A 23,021-nucleotide genomic window follows, 5' to 3' on the forward strand; every position below is an offset into this window, starting at 1 on the left:
CCCTGCTGAGCAGGGAGCCTAAAGTAGGACTTGATCCTGGGACTCCAAGATCATGGCGGGAGCCAAAAAGGTGGACACCAACCAACTGAGCTACCCAGGCGTCCCTACACTTGATTATGAAATCAGAATCACAGGGTGGGGCCCAGACTGCCAGTATTTTCCTCCCCTTCGGAGTCCAAAGTGCAGCCACTGCCTTAGGCCATCTTTCTCAAACCATTCTCTTGTCCGGTGCTGGGCTGCAGTTCAGTGAAATGGAGATCTCGGACAACTTCGTGGAACGTTAATAACTAGTCTACTGCTGGTCGGAGAAAAGTCGATGTGTTTTCAGACTTATTTTCCCATCTTGAATACTCAGGAAATCCCAAACGGTGAACAAGAACATGTTCTAGGAGGATTCAGGAAGACTTCGGATTAGTTAAGCTTCTCTATTAGGGAAAGGGAAATCCTGGTGGGCCTGGGTCTCTGATTTGGTTTGCACTGATGCCCCCTTTTCAGCCATGGGGGCTTGCTTTTCTCCATAGCCTTCATTTTCCCACAGACTGTCTTGTACTAGCAGTTTTCACCCCTCCAGGACTCAATATTTCCACTTTATCATAAATATTTGTAACACTTCTTCACCATCCTCAAATTCAACAAGTATATATAAAGCAACCTACCTCTAATCATTAATATATATGCATATAAGACGCCCTAACTGTAGTATAAAGGATAAATAAAATGAGGTTAATTTGTAATAAAAATTCATATTGCAGTATGTAAATTCATGGGGAAAATTGGCAGACATAATGAAGTTGTCAGGTGCTGGCATATGAATTTTATAAAAAAATTTTATTATGAAGAAGGTTAAACACATGCTGAAGTAGGAAGAAGAGTATTGTGATATTATGAGATAGGGTTTCTGGCATAGAGCTCCTAAAACCCTTGGGATTTCTTAAGGGAGGAGGGCAGCGAAGGTGTCTTTTGTTAATATTAATGGGGTGACTTTGGCAATGCATCTAAGGATGGTGGTTGGTCACCAGAGGAACTATGTGATCAGAGAGTTGGAACTTACTTCATTCCCACCGCTCCCTCCTCCCCAACCTCAGGGGAGGGGAGAGGTGCTGGAGGTTGAATCGATTGCCAATGGCCAGTGATTTAATCAATCATGTCTATGTAATGTAATAAAGCCCCCACAAAAAGGGTGGGGTTTGGAGAGCTTGTATGTTGGTTGAGGGTTGAACATGTGAAGATTCAAGGTGTGGGGGCCCTTGAGAGGGCATGGAAGCTCTGTGCCCCTTTCCCATGCCTTGCCCTGTGCATCTCTTCCATCTGGGTACTCCCAAGTTCTATTATTTTGTGATAAGCCAGTAATCTAGTAAGTAAAGCATTTCTCTTGAGTTCTGTGAGCCACTATTGCAAATTAATCAAACCTGAGGAGGGAGTCATGGGAACTTCCAATTTATAGCCTGTCAGTCAGAAGCACAGGTGATAGCCTAGACCTGTGATTGGCATCTAAAGGGGATGGGGTTGGGAACTCAGTCTCGTGAGACTGATCCCTTAACTTGTGGAATCTGAAGCTGTCCCCAGGTAGGCAGCATCAGAATTGAGTTGAACTGTAGGCCACCCGGTTGGTGTCTGGAGAACTGCTTGGTGGTATGGGAGACCCTGCCCTCCCCCACCATACGCATGTTGGTTCAGAGTTATATTCAATATAATGAGCTATCTGCTGGGGGTGCCTGGCTGGCTGAGTTAGTAGAGCATGTGGCTCTTGATCTCAGGGTTATGAGTTGGAGCCCCACATTGGGCACAGAGCTTACATTTAAAAAAAATTAACTGCATGCATAATACCAGCTTTTACCGTGATCACTTATCGATAACCAATCTTTTTCGGGCACCTGGGTGGCTCAGTGGGTTAAAGCCTCTGTCTTCGGCTCAGGTCATGATCCCAGAGTCCTGGGATCAAGCCCCACATCAGGCTCTCTTCTCCGTGGGGAGCCTGCTTCTTTCTCTCTCTCTCTGCCTGCCTCTCTGCCTGATTGTGATCTCTGTTTGTCCAATAAATAAATAAAATCTTTAAAAAAAATAACCAATCTTTTTCATCCTCCAAAATGTGACCCTGGGACATGCAGCATCAGTGTCACATGGGATATTGTTAGAAATGCAAATTCATTGGCTTCACCCCAGATTACTGAATAAGAATCTCCAAAGTAGGGTCCAGGGATCTGGGTTTTAACCATCTATCCAGTCGATTTGTACGTCCACTAAGGTTTGAGAACCACAGATCTGTATAACATCCCACTTGTTCTGATTATTTTAAGACAAATCCCAGATAGTACCCAGATGTATTATTTCATTCATAAATAATTATTTCAATTTAAAAACAACCACACACCACTGTATCACTTAACAAAAGTCTAACTATAATTCCTGAATATAATATGTTCAGAATTTAAATAATTTTCTCAGATTTTCATTTTTTGTTTTTTTACAGTTGTTTGAATCAGTTTAAACAATTGCCTTGGTTGATATATCTCTCAAGTCTCTTAATCTATCGTAATTCTTCCCTTTTTTATTTCCTGCCATTTATTTGTTGAAGAAACTGGGTCATTTGTCACATAATTTCTCGCATTCAGGATTTTGCTGATTATGTCCCTATGTTGTCATTTCGTCATGTTCTTTTTACCTTTGTAATATTTACTATTATCTGACTGTTAGATCTAGAGGCTTGAAGATATTTGAATTTTATTTTGGGGGGGCAGGAGTTTTTTGAAAGATTATAATTATTTATCTGACATGTAGAGATATTGTGAGAGAGAACACAGGCAGGGGGAGCTACAGGCAGAGGGAGAGTGAGAGGGAGAAGCAGGTTCTCCACTGAGCAAAGGAGCCCGGCTCGGGGCCCGATCCCACATGCCCCGAGCTGAAGACAGATGCTTAACTGACTGAGCTACCCAGACACCCTGTGGGGAGCAGGAATATTTCACAAATGTCGCTATGCCCTTCTCACTGCATCGTAGCAGTAAGCACATCAGTATCTGGCTTTTTATTTTTTTCTGATGTCTTAGCAGATACTGACAATCTTTGCCTTGGTCCATTATTTCATTAAGAATTGAAAAATGGTGGCATCCCAAATTTTATATATTTTTTTCTGTATTATTTGAGATCTAAAGAAATTTCTTTGGGGTACTTGGCTGGCTTAGCCAGTAGAACATGTGATTCTTAATCTTGAGTTGTGACCTCGAGCCCCGTGTTGGGGTATAGAGATTACTTAAAAAAAATCTTTGGGGATGCCTGGGTGGCCCAGTTGATTAAAGGTCTGTCTTCAGCTCAGGTCATGATTCCAGAGTTCTGGAATCAAGTCCGCATCGGGCTCCCAGCCCATGGGGACTCTGCTTCTCCCTCTGACCTTCTCCCCTCTCATGCTCTCTCTCTCTCTCTCTCTCTCTCTCAAGTAAAATAAATAAATAAATAAATAAATCTAAAAAAAAACTTTTAAAAATTCAAATTTTTAAAAAAAATATTTACTTATGTTAGAGAGAGTGCAGAGGGAGAGGAAAAAGAGAGTGGGAGAGAGGAAAAAAAATTTTTAAAAAAGCTTTTAAAAATTCAAAATTTTTTAAAAAAATATTTACTTATTTTAGAGAGAGAGTGCAGAGGGAGGGGAAAAGAGAGTGGGAGAGAGAAACGTAAGCAGACTCCAAGCTGAGTGCAGAGCCCACAGGAGACTCAGTCCCACAACCCAAAGATCACAACCTGAGCTGAAACCGAGAGTTGGACGCTTAACTGACTGTGCCTCCCATGTGTCCCTCTTTGAATATTTATGTAGGGAATATAATTTTCAAGGATAGGCAGTGTAAGTGCTCAGTTTAATTCCTTTTACTTTATAAACTAGTCTTCAAATAAATTTGTACAATAAAATTTTACTTTTTTTTAGAAAAGATTATATTTATTTATTTGACAGACAGAGATCACAAGTAGGCAGAGCGGCAGGCATAGAGAGGGGGCCGGGAGCAGAAAGCCAGACACGGGACTCTATCTTAGGACCCTGAGACCATGACCCGAGCCGAAGGCAGAGGCTTTAACTTACTGCGACACTCAGGTGCCCCCAATTTTACTTTTGAATATCATTATGTGTTTAAGGATTTTATTATTTTTATTTATTTATTTATTTTATTTTTTAAGATTTTATTTATTTATTTGACAGACAGAGATCACAAGCAGACGGAGAGGCAGGCAGAGAGAGAGATAGAGGGAAGCAGGCTCCCCGCTGAGCAGAGAGCCCGATGCGGTACTCGATCTCAGGACCCTGAGACCATGACCTGAGCCGAAGGCAGAGGCTTTAACCCACTGAGCCACCCAGGTGCCCCTTAAAACAATCGATATTCTTAATTTACTTCAGTCATTATTCATTATGATGCTTACACTGGCTCATTTTTTGGTCAGATGGAGCCTCTTCAAGTTGGCTCCTGAGTTTTTCTGAGGTGACTTTAACAGTCTTCACTGCCTCCCTTGCTTTCGGGGATGAAAAGGTATTTCAGGCTCATTTTACTTTTCCCCCAACCTGGAGTCAACTGTTTCTCAAAAGAGTCTTGGTTCTACAGAGAAGGATTTTCCTCCGCTTGTCTCAGGTTTCTTGGCCGAGGCCCTGCAAATTTAGGCAAAAGATTAACAGGAGTAAGACAAGTTTATCAACAAGTGTGCCACACATCCATCCTCAGTGGGAGTACTCAGCGGCGAGTAACTCGAAAGGATTGGTTAGAATTTGAGTTTATAAATAGCATCTTAGCAAAGAACGATACTTTCACAGAAAAGTGACAAGACAAAGGAAAAGGACTTTAAGCTTCTAAGGGTGGCAAATTGTGGGAAGGTATTTATGGGGAAGCTAATGGTAGATAAGGGCTGGTTTTAGCAAGGATTGTTCTATATGATACTTCTGGTGCCTTCTTTGGGCTGATAAGGGTCTGGAGTTGTCTCTGAAGATTAACTGAAGACTTTTTCTTGGTAGAGGAGCAGGGAGGGGACACCTTTACAAGTTTATGTCCTGCTTTCAGACAAATAGGGAAAGAGCAGAGAGCTTTTCTCATATCGCCTTTTTCTCAGTTGTCATCAGGTAAAAATTATCCTTATTCTTAAGTAGCATATTTTGGGATGGCATATTCTGCTATTCTTCCTTTTATAAAAAATAGTTTTTAAATCATAACCTGGGTGGTGGGAGGGCTCATTGAAATAGGCTTTTTCAGTAGAAGGAGCTAGGAAATATATATTTTAAAATAGGAAATTATATCTTAAGAACATACTAATGCTTCTAATTTAAATGTAAGATTACAGAAAATTTTCTCCTCTTTGATTTTATATTTGTATATCTTCCCTAACACCAAAATTCTTAGTTCCTTTTAAAAGATTTCATTTTATTTGAGGGAGTAAGGAGGGAGGGACAGAGGGAGAAAGAATCGTAAGCAGACTCCACACTGAGCCCAGAGCCCAGTAGGTGGGGCAGGCGGGTGGGGCTCTCAATCCCATAATCTTGAGATCAGGACCTGAGACAAAACCAAGATTTAGACCCTTAACCAACTAAGCCACCCAGATATTCCCCAAAATTCTTAGTTCTTTTAATGATATTAGCATAATCACTTATTTGCTTTATATGTATATTTGCATAGAACTATTTTCTAAACAACATCAGTATTGTTAATAAAAGTATAAAAGTTAATAAAAAAAAAAGGAATACACTACATACCACTGTTCTGTACCTTGCTTTTAATTTTTTTTTTTTTACAACTTATCATGTTCTAGGATCATTCCATAACAATACATATAGTTATTACTTTGTAATAACTGCATAATATTCCATGTGTAGATACATTACAATGTATTTCAACCAGTCCCCCACTGATGAACATCTGGATTGAAAGAAGTCTTAGACTATAAACAAATATCACTGTAATAAATATCCTTGCATTTTTGTAATTTGATATTTTTGTCGTGTTTTCTTTGGGATAGATTCCTAGAAGTCGGATTCTGGGTCAAGGTAAAAATTAAAAGGTAATTTTTTACCCTTTAAGGTAAAAATTTAAGGTAAAAATTAAAAGGAGCTTTTAATTTTGCTAGATATTGCCAAATTCCCTCTCTGGAAGTTATATCATTTATATGCCCACCAACAAGGGTGAGAATGCCACATGCTTAAAATAATTTTAGAGTTTAGAGAAAACAATATTCAAAGGAATATTGTTAGCAATTTTATTTATGTTTATATCTTGAAATAAAGGTTAAGAAAGCATATTCGCATGTATACATGAGACAGGCACGAATTCAGATAAGGCATATTGTATTGGTGATTCAAATATCAGATCAGTGTTGCCGCTGATGTAATTTTTCAAAATGGGAAAATAACTGGTAAAGGACAACAAAACAAACCACAGTTTTCTCCTCGTGTGGGGAATATCCTTGCCTGTATAATGATTCCGGTGTTTGAAAGACATGGGGAGAGCAATGCTTAGAAAGACAGTGGAGTTGGTCAGTTATTACTAAGTCATACTGATGCCTGCAGAGAGAGATGAACAATTGGGGGCTGGACAGCCAAAGCCCAAGTGTGACAGCAAGAGGACCTCTCTCATCTTACCTTGGGGGCAAAATAGATAGGCAGCTAATAAGGGTGCAAATAACATCTATAATCAGAAGCAGGCAAGAATGGAGGCGCGGTAATCTCAATAAAAAGTCGTAACGTGTTGCTGAGTTTCTGAATTTGAGCCAATTTTCAAATCTGGAGTCCACTGACTGTATAAGTGACTGGAACCCTAGGAGAAGGACTCTGCGACATCACGAAAACTACATATTTTAACTTTTCCTCATTCCCCAGAGGGACCCAAGACATTTATTTGAGTGGGATACTGAGCATGGGTAAAGGGGAATGCCCAGTCATTTCAAGGAGCTTTAGACTTAGGTTCTGAGCAGAGTCTGATAACTGGAGATCCAAAGTGTCATCAGCACGCCACGGGGTCCATGTAAGGCCTGGCTTACAGAAGCAACCAGTAGAGTCCTGGTTAAAGTCTGACCCACCTCCTGTTCATTTCCCTGGTACCTGAATATATAATTGCAACAGACATAATTGACAGTTGAAGGATTGGGTCCTTAGGCTGTTAGATAAGAACTAACATAGTGAGGAAGGCCAACGAGTATTTGAAACTGTTCCCCACCTCAGTTAACCTAATAAAAAATGATATTGTGTCCTAGGGTTGATGGGGGTGATTAGTGCCACTGTGTATCCTGCAGCACGAAGGTAGACTGGCACAGCAGGCTTAAGCGAGCAGCAGTCCCAAGTCGGGCCGTGCTGGGCATGCTCTAATTGTGGGGGCAGATTAAGAAGGACCCAGGTATCCTGGGATCAAGTCCCACATCGGGCTCCTTGCTCAGCAGGGAGCCTGCTTCTCCCTCTGCCTCTGCCTGCCGTTCTGTCTGCCTGTGCTCGCTCTCTCCCTCTCTCTCTGAGATAAATAAATAAAATCTTAAAAAAAAAAAAAAAAAAGGACCCAGGTACATAGTATGTGGTCACTGATTTGGTGAAAGCATTCCTTTATATTCCAGTCAGAAATAAGGATAAGAAGCAATTCACAGTTGGGGCGCCTGGGTGGCTCAGTGGGTTGGGCTGCTGCCTTCAGCTCGGGTCATGATCTCAGGGTCCTGGGATCGAGTCCCACGTTGGGCTCTCTGCTCAGCGAGGACCCTGCTTCCCTCTCTCTCTGCCTGCCTCTCTGTCTACTTGTGATCTCTCTCTGTCAAATAAATAAATAAAATCTTTAAAAAAAAAAAAAGAAGAAGAAATTCACACTCATGTGGAAGAGGTCAAGTAACACTATGTTACTTCTTCTGCCCTCTGTTGTAATATAGTCCAAAGATCTGGACGGTCTGGGTATCCTATAGAGCTCTACACGGATATATTATACCAATATATTTAGGGTAATCTAGTCGGGGGTAGGATGAGCAAGAAATGGCTTGCACGCTAGAGGCCTTGGTAAGATATATGCCTCCCGAGGGTGGGAGATAAACTGTAAGACAATTCGGTCAAGTTTTCAGAAGTCCAACAGTCAGTGACATGTGGAGACATGCGCTCTAGAGTAAAAGACAAATTTCTGTATCATTCGTCTCCTTCTATAACGAAGCACAGTGTCTGGTGGGCCTCTTTGGGTTCCAAAAGCACAAATTCCACATCGAGGAATACCACTCTGGCTCAGATCCTGGGGTGTGTGGAAGGTTGCCAGTCCTAAGTGAGGCCTGGAACGGCAGTGCACTCTGCAGCAGTCAGTGCGGAATTTAAAGCAAGTCCCAGTAGGAGATCACAATATAGTCCTCTGGGATTTTGGAGCAAGGCCAGGCCATCTGGAGCAGAAGATTTTACTCCTCTCAAGAAACAGCCGCTGGCATTCTTCTGGGCCCCAGTAGAGGCAGAAAGCTTGACCATGAGGCACCAAGCAAGTTACCATGCGTCCAGGAGTGCCACCGGGAGCTGAATTCTGTCAGACACACCCTGTCGTAAAGTTGATGGGCCCAGCAGTGGTTCATCATAAGATGGAAATGATGCATTCACACTCAAATCTCAAGGCATAAACAGTAGTCCCAGCTCCACATAGCCCACTATGCTTGTACTAGCACCCCTTCCTCAGGCGCTATGGCCAGCTGAGGAGCAGAAAAAGTTCAAACTTGATTACCAATGAGTCATCTTGGTACGTGGATGGAAACTAAAAAATGGATGGCGGTACATTACAGCCGTATTCAGTGGTGTCCCCAAAAGACAACAGAGAGAGAAAAATCTTCCTAGCGGGCAGAGCTTCAAGCAGTATAGTTGGTCATCTACTTTGTTTGAAAGAAGCAGCACCTGTGATGGGGATTTTGAAGGAAAAGCCTGGCAGATTGGAGACAGGGAGGTCTGGAGTAGAGGTGTGTGGACAGACATAATAGAGTGGTCACAAGGGTAAAGATTCTTACTTCACATGCTGATTCCAACATTGGAAAGGGTATGGAACAGTGAAGTAGATATCAAGATTCTACCAGTTGATGTTAGCCAAGCTTTGTCATGGCCTACCTCAAAACTGGCACAGTGGGCACAGGAATGGAATGCTCATGTTTGCAGAGACAGAGGTCACGCATGAGCCCAATGGCATGAATTCCCACTTCAAGGTCAATCTAACTGCTTCTATCTCTGAAGGTCTAACTTGCTAGCAACAGAGACTAACACTGAGTCCCTGAGAAGGCATTTTACTTAAGATTAGCGAGCCATTTGGTGGCAAGTCAACAACACTGAGCCCTTTCCATTCTGTAGTGACCAGTAGTTCATCCTCACAGGGATAAATACCTATTCTGGGTATGTGTTTGCCTATGTTGGGGTCGATTCCACGTTAAAACATGTTAACCCCCTAGGGCCTGCCTGGGCCTACTTAGCCAGAGTGACTCCATGTTGCCTAGGTAGACATTTTGTTGTTTAATAAATGCCTCAACAGTTATTGATATCAGTTCCAGGTAACTGTTACTAAAACACACACCTAAAACAAGGCCATTTTGTTGTTTAATAAGCGCCCCAACAGTTACTAGTATCAGTTCCAGGTAACCGTTACTAAAACACACAGGTAGGAGACATCCAATCAGCCAAAGCCACATATGCAGATGTCTGCGATTGTGCCCTATAAAAACTAGCCTGTAAGACCAAGGGGCATCGCTCTCTTCGGAGGCGGCCCTGGCCACTCAGTCTGACTTCTAATGCTTGGCATAGAATAAGGCTTTGCGTAACTTTGTCTCAGTCTCGTTCCTTTGATAACGGACCCAACACCTATTGTGCCTGCATAGCCTCAACATCTACTACTATCTAGGAGCTCACAGAAGGCCATATCCACTGGCATGGGATTCAACTCAACATAGCATCCCAACAGGAAAACCACTTCACAGTAAAGGTGATGTAGGTATGAAGCTCATGTCCAGGGCATCTACTGGTTGTACCACCCACTGCACTACCCAGAAGCAGCCAGCCTGATGAGAGCACTAGACACCCTACTGAAGGCACAGCTAAAGTGGCAGTTTAGAGGCAATATTCTGCGAGGATTGAGTACCTTCCTTCAGGATGCAGTACATACACTAAATCAGAGAACTTTGACGGGCACTGCCCCTAATAGGAAGAACATGTGGGTCCAGGAACAAGCGGAGGGAGCAAAAGTGGTCCCACTTACCATCTCAGTGAGTCCATGGGAGACGTTGTGCTTCCTGTTCTCAAAACTCTGTGCTTTGCAGGTTTAGAATTTCTGGTCCCCAAAGGAAGTACACTTTTGTCAAGGAACACAGTAAGAGTCTCACTGAACTATAAGCGATGGCTACTGTTTGGGCACTTTGGACTTCCTGTGTCTGGCCACCAGCAGGCAAGAAGAGGAGTCCCCATTCTTGGTAGGGATAAATGACCCAGATCAACAGGAAGAGGAAGGGTTGCTTTCCTATAAAGGGAAAAATACATGTGGATCCTTGGTGATTCGCTTGGAGGCCTCTGGGTATGTAATTGGAAATGTGGAAGGGCATGTGCTGCAGTTCCTGCCTGAGAAGGGTATAGTTGCCAATAAACATATATTCTCACTAAGAAAAAGGATTTGGGTCACATCCAGGTAAGCTACTAAGACCTGCAGAGGTGACAGGTAGAAGACAGTAGGATTTGGAATGGGTAGTGGAGGAGGAGGAGGAGCAGATGTAGCTCTGAGACCAACTGAGTGATGGGGGTGTAGTTTGTCCTCGGAATCTCCTTCTAAGTGTTAGCTCAGGAAGAGAAGTCTAGGGGAATTTTAGAGGAGCTGCTCCCAGAATGTGAGTGGAGAAATCGATGAGTGTGGTGCAAGGGGTATTTTATGGTGGTCATGGGATACACTGCTCGGATTTTCGAGAGAGAACTGGAAAGACTAGAAAGAAAAAATAGGATCGAAGAAATCATAAAGAGGAGAATAAATAATAGATACAAGTTTTTCCAAATCTGCAGAAATATCAGGAAATGATACTTGTGAAGAAGATGAAGCAGATGACAAATATAAAGGAACCAAAAAGGAATCCTTTGACAAAATGCCTCCGGCAGCAATTAAAAATAACATCAGTTTACCTCCAAAAATCAAGATACAAATTAAAAATCATGCCAAGAAAATTCCTCCAAGCTGGCCTGTTCAGAAGCACCTGGTAGCCACATAAAGAAACTGGTAAAGTATTTGTTAATGATGATGTGAAGATTCCCACCCATAGTAACTCTGCCTATAGCTCAGGCAAAGGGTTGCAGACCATCAACTAAAAAAATGGTCAGCTGCAGTGTTAAAACTGTAAACGTGAATGAGGTTGACAGTGAAGTGAGAGCCTCAGAGTCTGAACAGAAACCACACGGATGGATCTGTGATAAGATTATTGATACTGTAAGCCAGATGGTACCACCTCTTTTAAATTTTGATGCTATTCCTCTTGACGGCCATATGTAGAATTTTAAAGATGACATATAGTTTTCCCTAAGTTCCCCAACACCTTTTGAGGTCAAAAGAAGAAACAAACCATTGCGAATTAGAAATGCAAATAGTCAGGCAGCCTGGGAAGTTAATTCATCTTATTTTCCATGTTGGATCTCAACTTTCAAGACTTGTCTCTCCAAATTTATTCTCTGTCCAACTTTAACCTGGGGAAAAAAAAAGGAAAGGAAAATTGTCAAAATCATCACCTAAGCATGTCTCAGAGATGTTCTTGTTTATATCATCTTGTTTTCTTGCTTTACAGACAAAGATTTCTGGGTAAAGTGTTATTTTTTTTTTTCTTTATAAAGGAGAGAGCAAGAAATAGCGAAAGCAAGCAGTGCTTGCTGATGGTCTGTGGACCATCTTCTAGTGCCATACTTTGGCCATTCACCCCAGCATTTATGCTACAGTCTTACCTTCCTTGAACTACCCCCGCTCCCACTAGTGGCTGAGCACAGGAAGGTTCTAGAGCCAGGCCATGCCTGCCCAAATTGGGACCCCTCAAATGGGGATTAGATTTTGCTCCAAGGTTCCCTATTGGCATGGCCAAGACTTTCTCAGAGTTGTATTGCAGCCTGAGGCTCTTCCTACCTAACCTTGGTTCCTTCCCTCTCTTTCATGAGTAGCAGAACTACATCAGCATGAAGGCACTCCTGGCCCACTTCTTCCTTTCTCCTTTATTCTTAACAGCCATCTCCTCAATAAATCTCTTGCTCATCTGATTCTGTCCTGATGTCTTCTTTTCCAAGGACCCGAACTGACCAAAGTCCTGTATATTATGGGATGTTTAGCATTCCTGGCCTCACCCACAAATGCTGGTAGCATTGTCCCCCTCATCTTGAGGCAACTAGCAACATCTCCACAGATTGCCAAATGGTTTTATTTTGAACCACTCAGAGCATAACCATCAAGATCACAAAATTTTAGAGCTAGAAGAGCTCTTACAGATAAAAAAAGAAACAGAAAAGTGTAACGACCTCTATTTCTTTTTTCTCTCTCCCACAGTGCCTCCACCTTCTTTTTATCCTCAAAATGTTTGTACCTCAGCTGAAACTGATAAAATTGAATAATGGAATAGAAGTACCAAAGATACTTATAGCATCAGAGATACAAAGATACTTATAGCATCAGACTTTAGTGAATAATTTAGGCAGTGATCAGTATCTGAAACTGAAACTAGGAAAAGAACATTAATTATGATAGATTAAATTAGCTGTGTAACTAACCCACCCTCAGAACCGGCTGCAAATGCACTGCTTTTGTGACTAGAGTGCTTTCCAAGCTTCTACCAAGTCACAAGGATATAGTCTCAGAAACACATTCTTGGAATGTGGAGGCATTGTTCAGTAATCAGCAGTAGGTAGCATTGTCTAAAAAAAGATCCAAGAATATTAGTTTAGTTGGATGATAAGTTTGTAGCAGAGATCATTTTTCACTTTTTACCCAATGAGTATTCATCTAGTATATTTATTGATTCCCTACTATGTTCCAAAAATTATACTAAGCTCAAGAGTAGACAGGCAAACCAAACATGATTCCCTCAAAGAGCTTATTATATGGGGCATGCATTCTTGATGGGCAAAAACCCCCGAGATATTACAATGGTTTGTGGTCCTCCAAAGAGCCGCTGTATATAAATAGACATTTGAGATATCTGTGCTTTAAGATCTCATAGGGGGCAGAGGAAGCAGTTAGGAAAAGAAATATCTAAACTGGCTTCTTAGGGAGTCAAAAAAGGAAACTAAGGTTGATAAACCTGATCTTCAGGAAGAAGAAAAAATGAAGGTGATGAAACAGAAGAAGAGGGAAAAGTAGAATGAAAAGAGGAATAAGAGAGGAGGAGAGATGAGAAAAGGAGAAGGTATGTGAAATTTTAAGAGACAAAAATAGTTTTGTCTGCCACTGAGCCATATGACATATAGCTTTTTTTCCTTGACATTCTGAAATACAAGCTTATTTCTCTACATCAGTTCTGGCTCTGGCAACAAAGTATTAAATGTGAAAAGCAATACTGGAATGCTTGTTCTTTATTTAAGGAATTCCCGTATCCTAGAGCATTTTTTTCTTGCTCAAATACTCCAAACAGATGTCCTCACTTTTTCTCATTTTAAATTTAAACTTGTAAACAATTTCCTATTAGTTTCCTAAAGACCCCATTATTCCACTTACTCATAATGTGAACTTTGTTAGCTCCATAATACCAAAACCTTCAGTTTTATGGTAACTCTTTCTTTCATTTATCTGCCACAGCAGACAAACCCATTTGTTGTTTGACAGCTTATGGAGCTTTTCTGCAGTTTGGATTTTATCCCTCAGGATCATATACCTGCCTTTGTTCTGAGTGTGGGTACACTTTTTGATTACTAGTTACGTTTCCAACTCTATGTTGAATAAAAGTGGTGAGAATGGGCATCTTTGTTTTGTTTCTGATCTTAGAGGAAAATCTTCCAGCTTCTCGCTGTTAGGTATGATGTTAGCTGTGGGTTTGTTATATGTGTTTTTTATTATGTTGAGGTATATTCCTTCTGCACCTACTTTGTTGAGATATTATCTTCAGTGTGTTATTGTTCATAACTTAATTTTTTACTAACTTATATAGGAGTTCTTTATATATTCCAGATACAAGTTCTGTGCTAGATACATGTGTGGTACAGATTTCTCATTCTGTAGTGTAATTCTGTCTTTGAAGAACAGAAATTTAAGTTTTGATGAAGTCTAACTTGTCAAATTTTTCTTTTATGATTAGTGCCTTTTGTGTCCCATGCAAGAGATATTTGCCTACTCCAAAGTTATAAAGATGTTCTTCTATGTTTTTTTCTAGAAGTTTTACAGACCTGGGTTTTATATTAGGCCTATGAACCATCTTTAATTAATTTTTGTATATGGAGTAAAATAAGGCCCAGGTTCTTTTTTTAAAAAAACAAATAGATATCAGATTGTTTTAGCAATATATATATATATATTTTTTAAGATTTTATTTATTTACTTGAGAGAGAGACAGTGAGAGAGAGCATGAACGAGGAGAAGGTCAGAGAGAGAAGCAGACTCCCCATGGAGCTGGGAGCCCGATGCGGGACTCGATCCTGGGACTCCAGGATCATGACCTGAGCCGAAGGCAGTCGTCCAACCAACTGAGCCACCCAGGCGTCCCAAGCAATATATTTTTTTAAGACAACAGTAACAACAACTTTCTTTCACATTTAATTGCTTTAGTGCCTTAGTCAAAAATGAAATGACTACATATGTGGAGTTCTATTTGTAGACTTGGATCTGTTTATTTACTAGCCTATCCTTATGTAGTAACACACTATCTTGCTTACTATAACTTTCCAGAAATCTTATAATCTGGTAGTATAAGACTTCAAACTTTGTTCTTTTTACTTATTGTTTTGGCTATTCTATGTCCTTCAGCTTTTAAGATACATTTTAGAATTAATTCATCTATGTCTAAAAAAAAAAAACAAAAAACTAAAGAGAGCCTGCCGGAATTTTGATACAGATTGGGTTGAGTTTATAAATCAACTTAGGAAGAATGGAGAACTTAATGATACAGTTTTACCATCCATGGATATGACGTACTTCTCTACTTATTTAAGACTTTTAAAATTTCCCCAGCTAAGTTTTGTGGTTTTCAATATAGAGGTCTTACACATCTTTTGTCTTCTTTATCCCTAGGTTTCTGATGTTTCTGTATACATTTTAAATGGTATTATTTTCAATTTCAATTCCCAGTCGTTTGTTGTTGGTATATAGATCTAGAATTGATTTTTGTATATTGGTGCTATAGCCTATGACTTGCTAAATTATTAGTTCTAGTAGCTCTTTTGTGTATTACATAGGTTACCACATAACCTATGTGGTTACCACATGTACTCTGTGTATGCACCTATGATAATAGGTATCATATTGTCTATTATTGATATAATCCATACACCATAAAATTCACTTTCCAAGTGAATAATTCAGTGGCTTTTAGTATATTTGCAAAGCTGTACAACCTCATCACTATCTAATTCCAAAATATTTTTATCACTCCAAATATATAAACCCTGTATTCATTAACAGTTACTCCCCATTATCCCCAGCCCCAGCCCCTCACAACTACTAATCTATTTTCTTAATCCCTATGGATTCTCCTATTCTGGACAGTTCATATAAATGGAATCACGTAACGTGTAGCTTTCACTTAGCATATAATGTGTTCAAGGTTTATCCAGGTGGTAGCATGAATCAGTACTTTCAGTTTTATGGCTGAATCATATTCCATTGTATAGATATACCACATTTTGTTTATTTACTCATTAGTTGATGGTGATTTGGGTTGTTTCTACCTTTTAGTTATTATGAATAGTGCTGCTATGAACACTTGTATCCACATTTTTGTGTGATCATAGGTTTCCAATTCACTTGGGTATGTATCTAGGAATTTCTAGGTCATATGGTAACTATATTTTAACCTCTTGAGAAAATGCCAAGTGATTCCCAAAGTACTATTGTACATTCCCACCACTGGGGTATGAGGGTTCCTATTTCTCCACATTCTCACTAATGCTTGTTAATGTCCATGCCATGCTAGTGCGTATAAAGTTGTATCTCATCATGGTTTTGATCTACATTTCCCTAATGACAAATGATGTTGATCACCTTCTCATGTGCTTACTGGCTCTTTGTATATCTTCTTTGGAGAAGTCTCTGTTCAAATCCTTCATCCATTTTTAAATTAGCTTTTCTTTTTATTGTTGAATTGTAAGAATTCTTGATATATTTTGAATACAAGTTCTTATCAGATGTGATTTTCAAATATTCTCCCCCATTCTATAGGTTGTCTTTTCACTTTCTTTTTTCTCCCTACTTTCTTCCTGTTTATTTCATATAAGTTTCTACAGAGGATGAAATCTATGAACAGATCGAAAGGAAAAAAATATACGATTTTTTTAAAAAAAGCTTTTATTTAAGTAATCTCTACACTAATGTGGGGCTTGAACTCATGACCCCAGGATGAAGAGTCTCATGTTCTTCTGAGCCAGCCAAGTGTCCCCAAAACATACAACTTTACACAATATCTAGCTATCAACTTGGATAGGTATACGGGTACATGATACAGAATAGGATGAAAGAAACTGAGGCTGCTAAGGCTTTAGAACATGGAGGGCTTAAGGACATCATTGTTTATGTTAACAAAATCCAAGTGCTTTGAAAACCCAACACCAGGCCATTTCAAGGATGTCATTCATTTCAAGGATGAGTCCTAATGTGGAGTGCCATGATTCTGTAGATTTCTGGCTGCTTGCTAGTCCCTTCTCTTTGTTGTTAGCTCACAGGAGCGGTGCAGGCTGCAGGATGAGAGGGTCCCTCAAGAAACACAGGTAGGGAGAAGGCAGGACAACAGCAGATCAGGAGGGTCTTTTGCTGCTAACCCCAGTGGGGAGGAATTAAGGTAACTCCTTCCTGAACCCACAGCCTGGCCTAAGCAGGGCAGCCCATCTCTACCCTACATGCTTCTGTCAGTAATACCTGTCACCCCTGCCAGACCTTCCCCTCCTCAAGGTGGGTTCACCATAAGGCTGAATATAAAAGTATGAGTATGGGGCCCCAGCCACAAATACCCACCGGGTCCCCTAGTTAGAGGGCTAGTCCCAGGAGGAGGCTGCTACTGTACTCTGGCAACCACAGCACTGAGGAATGTGGCCCACTGTTGTAAGAAAAGCTGGAAATCCAGATTTGTATATGAACCCCTGATTCCCAAAGGTTGCAATTTATTCATGTTCTAGCAAAAACATTTTCAGGAATGATGTAAGTGGGTAAAAATTAGAGCCAGATCAAGTAGACTGTGGAGTGTGACCCCAGAAACCCTGCAGCCTGCTTGCTTCCTATCTTAATTTCCACATCAAATCTGAGGTACATGAATCTGAACTTCTGGGGTCTTATCTCCTCACAGGACATTTTTGGGATTTTTTTAGCCTAAAAGATAGTAATCTACATTTATTCTTGTTCTTCAGGATAATTTTTGTCTTTTTTTTTTTTTTTTTTAAGATTTACTTGGAGAGAGACACAGACAGAGAGGGAACACAAGCAGGGGGAATGGGAGAGGGAGAAGCAGGCTTCCCACAGAGCAGAGAGCCCCATATGGGGCTTGATCCCAGGACTCTGGGATCATGACCTGAGCCAAAGACAGATGCTTAACGACTGAGCCACCCAGGTGCCCTATTTTTTGGTCTTAAGCTAAAAGGATACTTAACTTGGGGCAGTCCTTCTCTTATTAAAATATTCCAGTCACACATTATTACAAAGGTAGCACCAAATCAAACTGACTGAGGGAGCCACCAACAATTAGGGGGTAGAGAATTCTGAAAAAACAAAAGTGATAACTGAGAAGCTGAGTGGTTTTCCTCCTGGGTCTTTGATGCCCACACTCAGCTCTTCCTCCCTCCTTGGGCAGCTGATAGGACCTGCCTCCCAGCCTTTTCGACCTTTAGCTCTTGATGTCTCCGGTGACGGCAGAGAGCCCTGGGTCCTGGTACACTGTGTGCAGGGCTTCCTGGGCTCCAGGGGAGTTGGCCCTGTTCAGGCGCTCCTGGTATAGCTCCTGCATGTGGGCGCTGGTATAGGGGCTGCATGACGAGGTCAGCGTTGATGCCTTCCATCTGCCACAGCAGCACCTTGTCTGCATGCCCATCCTTGGTCTAGGCTGGGCCTCTGTCATTTAAACATCCACTGGTCCAGGCAAGCACTTCCACCAAGTGGCATGGCAACTTGCCCTTCTCCAGCTCCAGAACCATATCCTGGATGTTTCGAAAGCAGTACCCAGCAGCAAAGCATAACAGAACCTCCCCATTCTTTTCAGCGGTGACCTCCTGGAAGTCTTTGCTCCTCGGGCGCAGCAGGTGACCTCCCTTACATCCTCAGGAAACAGCTGCTGGGCCACAGGTCTGAAGCTGTGCGCCAGATACCTGCTGGTCCCAGCTCCATCATGGTGTCAGTGCCTCACCTTCTCCTACAGGCCTGAAAACGGGGTATACGTGGCAGTGTCATTTCACCAGAGGTCACTTTGCTCCATTATCTGAACAATTTCACCTGAGATTAATACGCACTCAGTCAGTACCCCAGGAACCATAGGAAGCTATGGGAAAATCTTCTCGAAGGGCCTTCAGCTTATTATAACAGAGACCATAATAATGTGGAAAATCTTGTTTGAAGACAGGTTCTGCTGTCTGGTGAAGTAATCTTCACTCATGATCTGTTGGGAAGACTTGGTGGTATAGAGGTGGTGGTGGTGGTGGGGTGACAGGGTGGCCCAGCACACGTTCCAAGTAGGGGACCCAGCCGGGATAGGTGGAGGTGAGCTTGGGGAACACTGGCTCTTCCTCACTGTGCTAGTGGTATTGAGGCACAGGTTCTTTCTGACTCTCCAGGAAGCTGAAATCCCCAGCTATCCTATCAAAGACAGTGCACACCCCCAGACTTTTGAGGAAGCCATAGCATCTTCTGGATGCATCAGTCACACTGATGCAGAATTTACTAGCAAAATAAGGCAGAGGCCGTGGACATATCGGCACTGCCAGCGCTTTGGGCTGTGAGATATCACATTTCTTCTGAAGGTTCAGAACGCAGAAGAAGTCCTTGGTGTTCTGCTGGGAAACCTGGATCCCTTTCTCCTCAGTCACACAGTTGTCACACACCAATTACTCAGAAATATCTTGGTATCAGCCAACTTATGGAATCTTCTTCCACATATGGTGTTCACACTTCATTGGTAGCCGGGCAGGTGTGGGGGCAAGGCTTGGCTTGAGAGGCACACCAGGAGATGTGATTTTTTCACTTTCTTGATAGTGTTCTTAGAAGCACAAATTTTTTAAATTTTGATAAAGTATAATTTTTTTTCCTTTGGTTGTTTGTGCTCTTCGTGTCACATCTAAGAAACCATTGTTATGCCATGAAGATTTATGGCTATGCTTTTTTCTGAGTTTTAGTTTTAGTTCTTATGTTGAGATCTTTGCTTCATCTTAACATTTGTATTACGTATAGGGGTCCAAGTTCATTCTTTTCCATGTTTTCCCAGCATAACTTTATGAGAGGACTATTCTTTGCCCTATGGAATTGCCTTGGCACCTTTGTCAAGGTCAATTGACCATAAATGTAAAGGTATTATTTACGGACTCTGAATTGTATGTATATATATATTATATGTATATGTATATTATATTATATTGTATTATATGTATGTTTTTGGCAGTACAGCTGTGTTGACTACTGTAGTTTTGTTGTAAATTTTGAAATCACAAAGTCCAAGTTTTTCCAATCTTTATGCATTTTATTATTTTGTTACATTGATTACATCAATTATGTTTTGTTACATTTTTACATTGATTAAGACCTTCAACATACCCCTGAATAGAAGTGGTGAGAGCAAACATTCTTAGAATCTTACATTGTTCCTGAACTTAGGGGGAAAAGATTTAATATTTCACCACTACATTTTTCAAAGATGATTGTTATACTAAGGAAGTTCCTTTCTATACTTAACTTGCTTAAATTTTTTTTAAGTGAATGGGTTTGAATTTTGTCAGATGCTTTCCCTGCATCTACTGAGACCATTGTTTTATTTTTCTCTTCCATTTTGTTAGTGTAGTGAATTAACACTGACTTTTCAGTGTTAAATCACACTTTCCTTACCATCATATCCTTTATATTGCAAGGTTCAATTTGCCAATATTTAATTAAGCATTTTATCATCTATATTCATGAGGGTTATTGGTTTGTAATTATTTTGTAGAATGTCCTGGTCAAGTTTTGATATCAGGAGTATATTGGCTTCATAAAATGAGTTTGGAAGTGTTCATTCCTGCTTTATTCTCTGAAATCTATAGGATTAGTATTTTATCTTCTTTAAAAGTCTGATAAATTTACTGGTGAAGTCATCTGGCCCTGGAGTTTTTGTAGGAAAGTTTTTGATTAGAAATTCCATTTCTTTAATAGATATCGGTCCATTTAGCTTTTCTTTTTCTTCTTGTGTCGGTTCTTTTTATTTTTTTAGGAATTTGTTCATTTTACTTAAGTTGTCAAATTTATTGGCATAAGGTTGAACTATCCCTTAATATTATCTGTATAATTCATTAGCATTTTGACTGCTTTAAAAGTAAAATTTCTGCATAAAAAATAAAATAGATGACAAATAATGTATCAGGGGAAAACAAATATATAACATATGGCAGAAAAGGATACATATTATAGGAGCAAATAGTCTAGTGACAGAAAGAAGGAATTATAATTCAGTGTGACAAATACCATGAGAGGTACACAGAGAACAAAACATAGGATGGATACAGTGGCCAATTTAAGAAGTCGGAATCATCACGTCCAAGTGAGGTAAATTAATATCATCAAATGTATGGATACTTAAAAAGCTGAGAATTTAGCTCTCAGATATAATTATTTCACATTGGTCATCTAACTATGGGCGTCTACAGTCAACTGGCTCCCCTTTCACTGGCTTTAATTAAAAATAAAAGTTTTTTTTTTGTAAAAATGATACATACATTATTAAAAATTCAAATGAGATAAAAAAAATCCAAAAGACAAAATAAAAATCACTTGTTTTTTGGCCAACATCTCTCCAGATCTTTTTGTATATTTATACACACATATATATTCATGTCAAGAAGATGCTGTTCCTGCTGATTTATAGTCTACTTTTATGGGAGGGCCTATATGTTATGAACATATTTTCATGTAAATAAAGATTCATCATGTTATTAATAGCATAAGGGTATTCCATTGTGCACATGCACGGTAATTTAACTAGCATCCTAGTGATGGCACTTATATTGTTTCAAAAAACACTTATTACAAAAAAGGGAGTGAGGAAAAAAAGGGAGTGAGGAACATCCATATGAATGTTTTCCTTATGAATGGGCTAGGAAATGAGATTTTGGGGCAAAGGCTAATGAAATTTTGGTAATTAAGACTGTCCCAATTTCAACCTTAACATCAATAGTGCACAATAGTAGTTGTAACCCCATATCCCTATATATGCAGAGGGACAAAAAGGATCTGTTTGGAATGTAGAACATCTTTTTCATTTAATTAGATGTTTGTTTTTCTTGATTTAAATATGTCCTATTGATTTCCTTTGGTAATTTTTTTGTGGTGTTTTGAAAACTTTTTTAAAAATTAAAGATTGGAGACAGCACACATGCATTCATGTGGGGGTGAGAAGGAGAGGGAAGGGGGAGAGGGAGTGTAAAGCAGACTCTGCACTGAGCACAGAGCCCACTGAAGGGCTCAGTTTCACAACCCTGAGATCACAACCTGAGCTGAAACCAAGAGTGGGATGCTTAACAGACTGCACCACCCAGGCACCCCTTAAAATTGATATTCTATGAGCTCTTTGTATATTAGTATTTTTCCTTCTTTTTCCGCACGATACAAATGTAGTTTCCAGTGGTTCATTATTTGTGTATAGAAGATTACAACTTGTATATAGATTATCATCTTCATGTTATTTTTTGTTATGATTTCTGTTGTTTCATAGTTAGCAAAGGCTGTTCTGTTCTTCATCTAATTTTTTCTGTTATGATTTCCGTTTTTCATTTCATAGTTAGCAAAGGCTTTTCTCACCTCAAGATTATACAAATACTCTCCTTGATCTTCTTATAGTGTTTTTTATGGCTTCATTCTTTACATTTCTTTAAATTTTTGATTCATCTGGTATTTATTTGAGAAAGGAGATAGAGGGCCTGTCTCCATTGGTTGTTATTTCTCAGATAATCTTTTCCCCACTTAGCAGTGATTTATAGCATATAGTTTACTGATGAACACCAAGAAGACTTCTGGAGTTCAGAAGTCTGGCGTCAACATTTACCAGTTAATGACTCTGGGTAATGTTCTAAAGTCAGATAATTGCACCTGGCTTAGTGTTAACTAATACAACCTGAAAAAGGCCTCTTGTACTTGATACCTAAATGCTCAGCAAATGTGAGCTCGTATTATTAAACACTTGTACAAGGTACAGCAGTATGTTTCTGGATTCTATGTTCTGTTCACTGATACTGTGTCCCACACCTTTGTAATCCATGTGCTGACACTCCATTAGCAAGCGCATCCTCTCGTGGAATGGCTCCTCTTTCCCCATTTAAAAAAAAAAAAAAGATGGTTCCCCCAAAAAGGTCCTATCTCAGTTGCCTTTCCAACCACGGCTACAGCCTATGTAAAAATGAGCTGTGCTTTACAATGCAGGAGAACCGCCACCCCAACCCAGGTCACTGAGCAAACGTGGGAAAGGAAGAGCGCCTGTTTCTTCCACTACATATTCTTAGAGACTGAAACTACCTTATTTCAGCCCTTGGCATAGAACGGACGCTCTCAAAAACTGGTACCTTCTCTTCCAACTTTAGTTTGCAACCTCAAGATAGAGAGCTCGCAATGTTATCCCCAGTGGGCACCCTGACTCTGGTGCAGGATGCGGGGGGCGGGGAAGTATTCACCCCGGGCCCTGGTGCTGACCCGGCCGGTTCCTCCAGACAAGCTGAGCGGACT

General features: G+C 40.4%; 1 pseudogene; it reads right to left on the reverse strand.

Moving 5' to 3' along the window:
- Nucleotides 1–17,898: 17,898 nt before the first annotated feature.
- On the reverse strand, nucleotides 17,899–22,587 carry LOC116593450 (annotated as a pseudogene).
- Nucleotides 22,588–23,021: the final 434 nt, after the last annotated feature.

Source organism: Mustela erminea, chromosome 6, assembly GCF_009829155.1.
Source record: "Mustela erminea isolate mMusErm1 chromosome 6, mMusErm1.Pri, whole genome shotgun sequence".
NCBI lineage: Eukaryota > Metazoa > Chordata > Mammalia > Carnivora > Mustelidae > Mustela > Mustela erminea.